The sequence below is a fragment of the Arachis hypogaea genome, chromosome 19, assembly GCF_003086295.3.
Source record: "Arachis hypogaea cultivar Tifrunner chromosome 19, arahy.Tifrunner.gnm2.J5K5, whole genome shotgun sequence".
NCBI lineage: Eukaryota > Viridiplantae > Streptophyta > Magnoliopsida > Fabales > Fabaceae > Arachis > Arachis hypogaea.
The window spans coordinates 69234704-69242447 of record NC_092054.1 but is presented as its reverse complement, the minus strand read 5'-3'; positions in this window follow the sequence as shown (position 1 = coordinate 69242447).

The following is a 7744-nucleotide window of genomic DNA, read 5'->3' as shown; positions in this document are numbered from 1 at the left end:
CATACAATTGGAGAGCATAAGAACTTGGACAGAATGGAGTATGATATAGCAACTCAAGCAAAGTTGGACTATGTAGTCCATAGCATGCCAACATTGAACCAACAGATCAAGCCATTTGAGCAATGCCAAGAGTGGGTAGACCATCAGAGAGTACTAGCCAATAAAAATACAGCACACATGCAACAAGGATTAAAGGATGCTGGGCTCTGGGGTCAGATAGACCACATTTGGGATCGAAGATGCCCTGTTGAAGAACCCCAAGAAAAAAGCAAGAAGAGGAAGAAGAAGAAAGGAGAATGCAGCAAAAGGAAAGAGCATGACAACTAGAGGTGGTAGATTACCTTTTATAGTTTTAATTAAATAAGGATGATGCATATCTGAAATATGATATGCCTCCAAATGTTTTATATTCTGCACTTTCATATCTTGAGTAGTTTTCTTGTTAGGATCTGCATTATGCTTGTTATCACTCGTCTATCTTAAATTATGTCTTGTTTCCCTTTTGCATCAATAAGAGAAAATGTTTGAAATAGAAAGTGATTGTTCAATATGGTAGGAATTAGAATGAAACTTGTAGTGGTAATTGCTTGATTGGATGGAAAGCTCAATAATAAAAGCTGCATAATAGAATGTTCTATGTAGTGTGAACTTAGTTGCTGTCATAAAATCTTTTATTAATGAAATTCCCTGGAAAATGAAGCAAAGTAAGAAAGAAAAAGAAAAGAAAATCCAAGGATTGGCAACAAAAATAAAAGAAACAAACAATAAGGCTAGACACCAATAGCTTGGACCTTAGGACATATGCTTGTGATGCTTCTTGTACTAGGATATGCTTGGATAGTTAGGTTCTGAGGAGTCTTTTAAAACTTGGAAACTTGGATTAACTAATCTGGGATTACCAACCGAAAGTCCATCATCAAGAGCAACCTAGCTACAAAGCATTTAGTGATCCAAAGAGATGCTGGGCATCAATGTTCCTAAGAAGAATTATGAGCCAAGTGTCTGTAGTGAAAAAGTGTTGAGCAAAATTGAGCTAGAAGGCTGCTCCAACACTTGACACTGAGTTATCATTGAGAAATAAGCTTTCTAAGCAAAAGAAAGAAGGAAAAACCAAAAGGGATCAATCAAAGAGTAAGGCATTATGACAGCAACTCTAGTGAATCCTCAAAGAAACATTTCTTATCTATCAGCAAAGAATAATTGAGCTACATTTTTGTCTGCATAAAACCCCATAGTTCAAATTCTATTATCTGCTAAATAAGGACTTATATACTTCTCTGTTTCACTTCATTTCTTCTCATGTTTAGTGCTTGCTTGGGGACAAGCAAGATTTAAGTTTGGTGTTGTGATGACAAGTCATCTTATGCTAGTTTTACAAGCATTTTTCATTAGTTTCATTAGGTTTTATGCACTTTCTTGCACAATAAGTAAGTAATTGGAGTGGATTTTCATGATTATGTTGAATCAATCAAACATCATTTATTTTACACAAAATAATAGGTTTTATGCTAGAATTAATTAATTTTATAAATGATGCAAGATCTTGTATTTTGGTGAGACTTTGATGTATTTGTTTGGTTGATGATAGGTAAAAAGATAAAGGAAAAGAAGCAGAAAGCACAAATTAAGCCCAAACAGAGGAAAGAAGAATCTTGGGACACACTTTGAATTTTGAGCACGCTTTGGACCTTAGGCCACGCTTTTAAAAGTGTGGCCCATGACATTAAAGCGTTGCATTCAAAGGAGCAAGGCCAGCGCTCAAATTGCAAACGGAGCGCTCAATGAAGGCAAGACGCACCAAATGGTGCAGCATGCCAAGAAGCCACGTTCAGCAAAGTGAACGCTACGTTCACTATAGCTAACGTTTTCATGACCATCGAGCGAGGAAGCAAGGGGCAGCATCAAAGCAACAAGGGTAGCGCTCAAAATTTCAAACGCAGCGTTCACTTTTGTGAACTTTTTTGTGACCCTTGAGCAAGGAAGGAAGGCACGCAACCAAGCAACACAAGTAGCGTTGGAGAAGTGAACGTGCTGCCGTTCACAAAGAAAACGCTATAGGCAAGAAGCAATGCGCACGTGAGGAGCCAGAAGAATGAAAGCCAAGTTCACTAAACTCAACGGAGCGCTCCACTGGAGCATTCCTCCAACCCAATTTCAACCAAAGCCATCCGGATCCACTTTTCTTCAAATCCAAAAATCAAAAGGCCCACTCCAAACTTTGAAGACCAAAATAGAAAGTGTATATATAGGAGTTAATTTGATTTGTAGAGGACCTTTTGCTCATTTTTAGTTTTCACTTTTAATTTTAATTTTGAATTTGGGAATTGGGATTAGATCTAGTTTGCTTTCTGTTTTCATTTTCTTTTCTTCTGCAACTTCTGCTTTTTGTTTTGGGTTTTTGAAGTGAGATTGAAGAATTCCATTGAATTCCTTGATCTGAGAATCATCTTTGCTTTTATTTCATATAGTTCTGAGAATTGGAGAATTGGATCTAAATCTTCTCTTCTGTTATCATTTTTATTTCTTCTGCAATTTATTTTCTGTTTGGTCAAGAGAGTAATTGAGATCTAGATCTGCTTTTTGATCTTGTTGCTTTTCAAAGATTTTCAATTTCTCTTTTAAAGATTTCACAATTGATCTAAGTTTTCTTGCTGTTTGTGTCTTCAAGAAATTTTCCATTTCTGTTTTGCTACTGAGCTGAATCTCTTCATCTCATAGCTCTCTGATTTACTTAAATTTACATTTTTAGTTCAATTTTGAATCCCAGTACCCAAATCCCTTTTATTCTTCAAGCAATTTACATTTCCCAGCAATTTAGATTTAGCAATTTAGGTTTCTTGCACTTTAAGTTTCAGTCATTTACTTTTCTTGCAATTTAAGTTTCATCAGCTCATTTATTTTCTTGCTCTTTAAGTTTCTGCAATATACTTCTTCAGCACCTTTAGATTTAGTAAATTTTCATTCTGCACTTTTATTTTCTTGCAATTTAACTTCTCTTAACCAAGTTACACTCAATTCATCAAATATTCACTTAACTAAATTCATCACCTAAATTAAATTGCTCAATCCATCAATCCCTGTAGGATTGACCTTACTCTGGTGAGTTATTACTACTTGATGCGACCCGGTACACTTGCCGGTGAGTTTTGTGTGGAGTCATTTTTCCCTCATCAAAACCCTGAACCTTAAACCACAAACCCTAACGCCTAAATCCTAAACCATAAACCCTCAACCCCAAACCATAAACCCTAAACCCTAAACTGTACACCCTAAACCGTACACCTGATACACGGAAACTTGTCTCTCAACAATTTTCCTTCGGCAAGTATACCGAATTGTCATCAAGTAAAAACTTACAATAGAGTGAGGTCGAATCTCACAGGGATTGATTGGTCAAGCAACTTCAATTAGAGGAATGTTCTAGTTGAGCGAAGCAGAATTTGGTTTGAGAGTTGCAGGAAATTAAATGGCGGGAAAGTAAATAGCAAAAAATGTAAATGCTGGAAGTAAAGAGCTGAAAATAAATGGCGGAAAGTAAATTGCAGAATTGTAAATGGGAATGGGGAAAATGCTAGTAAAAGTAAATTATAGAAATTAAAGAGAATGGGTAAGATCAGAATGGGAAATTCATTGGGTTTAGGAGATGTTGCATTCTCCGGATCAAGTTCATTTTCATCTCTTCCTCAATCAATGCGTTCATTGATCTTCTTGGCAATCTTAAGTGATCGAATTACAATTCCTTGTAATTCAATCTCTCAAATCTTGATCAATAGCCAATTCCTTGGTCAATTGCTCATGAGAAGAGATGAAGTATGGTCACTGATTATACCACATGCATTCCCAATTCAAGTGTTGGTAGAATTATAGTCACCATATCCTTCCAACCCCAATTTGGTCCAACATGAGAAAGCATTTCTAGCATGATCTTTTCATTCCTCGTCCAAGGTTCAGAAGAGATCCAAGTATGAATAGCTTCTTTTCCAAGATAACTACCCAATTCGATGAAGATTGAAAGATTTCTAGTAAAATCAAGAGAAAAGATAAAAGAAGAGTAATGAAAACTAATATTGATCCATCAAATTACAACAGAGCTCCCTAACCCAATGAAAGGGGTTTAGTTGTTCATAGCTCTGGAAATGGAAAACAGAGATGGAAAATACATTATGAAAAGTAAACTAGAAGTGCAGAGAAAGTAAAATTATACAGAAGGTAGTTCTCCAATTTCCAACCCCCCCCCCAAAAGGCTCTACTGATCTAATTCAAAACTACCCCTATATATACTACTCTTCTGATCTTCTAGTTGGTTCTTCAAGTCTTGGATATGGGCCTTTGGATCTTGAGTTTGAAGCAGTTACCATCTTCAGTGGGCTTAGCTTTACTTGCAGAGAGAAAGTGTGAAGTAGGCAGGGTGTTTAGCTCAGGACGTTAGTGGCGTTAACGTTAAGTGAGAGTGTGGACTCGAGAACATTAGTGACAATCACCTTTTTCACTAACGTTCCTAACCCAGGGATGATCCACGTTAACTTCAACGTTAGTGGCACCAGCGTGACCACTAACGTTGCCTCTTGGTCCTTCGCACACGTTATTGGGACTCACCTTTTTTAATAACGTTGAGAGTCCTCCCTTCCCCTACGTTAGAGTCCACGTTAACTTAGTTAACATGGCCCTTAACGTAAGCTTGCCAATCCTTCGAGAACGTTAGTGACATTTACCTTTGTCACTAACGTTCCAAGATGCCCCTACTCCCCACGTTAGAATCCACGTTAGCCATCTCCAATGTTAGTGACAAAAGTGAGTGTCACTAACGTTGGCTCATCATCCTTCCCTCCACGTTAGCTTCCACGTTAACTAAGTTAACGTGGGAGTTAACGTGGCTCATAGTGGTTCATTGTGGCTCATTCCAACGTTAGTGACAAAGGTGAGTGTCACTAACGTTGGCGATTATTTGCTTTCTCTACGTTAGCTTCCACGTTAACTAAGTTAACATGGGAGTTAACGTAGCTCAAAGTGGCTTAGTCCAACGTTAGTGACAATGGTGAGTGTCACTAACGTTGGCCATTCTTTTGCTTCCCAACGTTAGAGTCCATGTTAACTAAGTTAACGTGGAAGCTAACATGGCCAATATGAGCTTGGTCCAACGTTAGTGACAAAGGTGAGTGTCACTAACGTTGGCTCCACTTTCTTTCTTCCACGTTAGAGTTCACGTTAACTTAGTTAACGTGACTCTTAACATGGGCTATGATGTCTTTGAGGACGTTATTGGTGATTACTTTTCTCATTAACGTTGCAAGCTAGCTCCCATTCCACGTTAGTGGTCACGTTAGTTAGACTAACGTGGCTGCTAACGTGGTTCTTTCTTGCTTCCTTTGTCCTGAAATTAAGCAATAAAGTACATCAAAGTTCTAATCCACATCATGAGACATGCATCATCTAATTTGTCATATAATTCATGCATAATTCTCATGAAATCATGTAAAGTGAACCATGTTTGCTTGAATCAAGATGTAAGTGAAATTCTACCCAAAACTTTCTTATTTCCGAAGAAAATGCATGAAACTATCCTAAAACAGTAAAAGAAAGGTCAGTGAAACTGGCCAAAATGCCCCGGCATCACAACACCAAACTTAAAGCTTGCTTGTCCCTAAGCAAGTACTAGAACAAGAGAATGATGAATGAAATGCCAAGAGAAATGAGTCATTATTGTGGAAGTTATGTCCTTTGTTTTATGGTGGTTTTATGCATAGCAACTTAGGTTCATTCCTTCACTGGCTTTCAGACCTTTATCATGTCCCTGAATACTCACTTGACTGCACCTTATGAAACTTTTATTCATTGATCCATTTTGTCATTTCAGGGCTTATTTGTGTTCTTAGACTAGGTGCTTTGTGAGGGGGCGACTCTTTAAGATAAGCTTTCAGCCAGCATTCCCGAACCAGTTGGTTCAAGGTGCTAGGTGTTAAGACACCCCTACGGACTTACTTCCTCAAGTCTCTTTCCCTCATACATACACACCACAGGCACATGGTTTGTTATTTTCTTTTCTTGAGACCTTGGTGTCCAACACCTCTTTGGGTTGCTAAGTGTTCTGTAGCAAGGGTTACTCTTGATAGTGGACTTTCAGCTGATAATCCCGGGTTAGTTAACCCAAGTTACCAAGTGATAAGGCACCCCTAAGAGCTTATTCATCCAAGTAAATCCCTTACACAAGAGCACCACAGACATATCCCTCAAGATTCAAACCCTTGGTGCCTAGCCTTATTTCTTACTCTTTTTCTTTTATTCTTTAACTTTCATTTTTCTTTCTCTTTTTCTTATTGGGATATTGTTATTCAGCTAGTCTCATGGGGTGTGTTTCAAGCATATGATTCAGGACAGATAGTTGTCTTCCCACCTTATTGGTGAACCAACTTAGCTAATCTATTACCACACCACAAAATTAGGAATTTACTCCACAATATGGATTCCACTATGGTCTTTGATAACACAGATTCTCTTTTTATTTGATTAAAAAAGGGACAAGCATACAAATAAGCAAGGTACGAATGCAGTGACATGAAGACTAGCGAGCATAGACCTAAGCAATGAAAAACTTAAAGGCATAATTCAAAATCCTAACTACCATGGAACATGTTCTATTTCATACATGATTTTCCTTATTTAAAGCTTGAAAAATTATGGATCAAAGAGGGAACTCCACCACCTTTTACTCATGGGGTTGCCCATGCTCTTCTTCTTGCTTGTCTTCTTGGTGTTTTTCTTGAGTGCTTGTACTCTCACTTCCCTTGCCTTTTCAACTTCTTCCAAAAACCAGCATCTTCCATCTTTTTTTTCAGTGTTTCCTTCTGTTGTTTCACCTTCCTTTCCTCTTGTTCTGTGAAATCTTTTTGGACCTCATCATACCTAGGGATTGCAGAGTGTAGATTATGCATATGACTAGATATATAGTTCAACATAGCTTGAGTGTTTATGTTGAACTCCTCCCTATGTAGTTGCCGTCCTTCATTAAGTACACTGAACTCATTGAATGCCTTCGTCTGAGCTAGCTGGCATTGGTTGAGTTTTTGAAGGCGCTTGTCTTGACGTTCTTGCCTTTCAGACACTTGATTGATGGCTTGAGTGAGCTGGGAATAATGTTCCATTTGCTGTTTCTGCCACTCCCCTTGTTGATTCATCCAATTAGAAAGGAGCTCTTCTTGACGATCCATCCTTTGAGCTTGAATGTGCAGTTGTTGTTCTTGTCCCTCCATATAACTCCTTGCTAGTTCCTCAATGGCTCCATGAATGTGATTCAGGTTTATGTTGGTTGGTTCATAATATTCTCTTTGTTGGTGTTCTTCCTGATGAGACTCTTCTTGGTGCGCTCCTCCTTTTGGTTTTGGCTTTCCTATGTGAGGTCTTCTTTGTTGTTGGGCTGGTGTCACATAAGTTAGACACTGAAACGTAATTAGCCTCCCAGGATTTAACCAATCTGGGTTTCTATCCTCAAAGATAACCTTGGCCTTCCTGCACAGTCTGAGGATAGTGCTGGGGTACCAAAGCCTGGCACCCGAATCAATCTTCTCAGCTGACTCTTGAATCCCCTCAGCTATAAGTTCGTGCACATTGATATATCCACCTTGTACTAAGCAATGTACCATAGTAGCTCGAGTGACGTTGACCTCAGAATTGTTCGCTGCTGGGAGGATAGATCTCCTAACGAGTTCAAACCATCCCTTGGCTTTAGGGCTGAGGTCTCCTCTCTTGA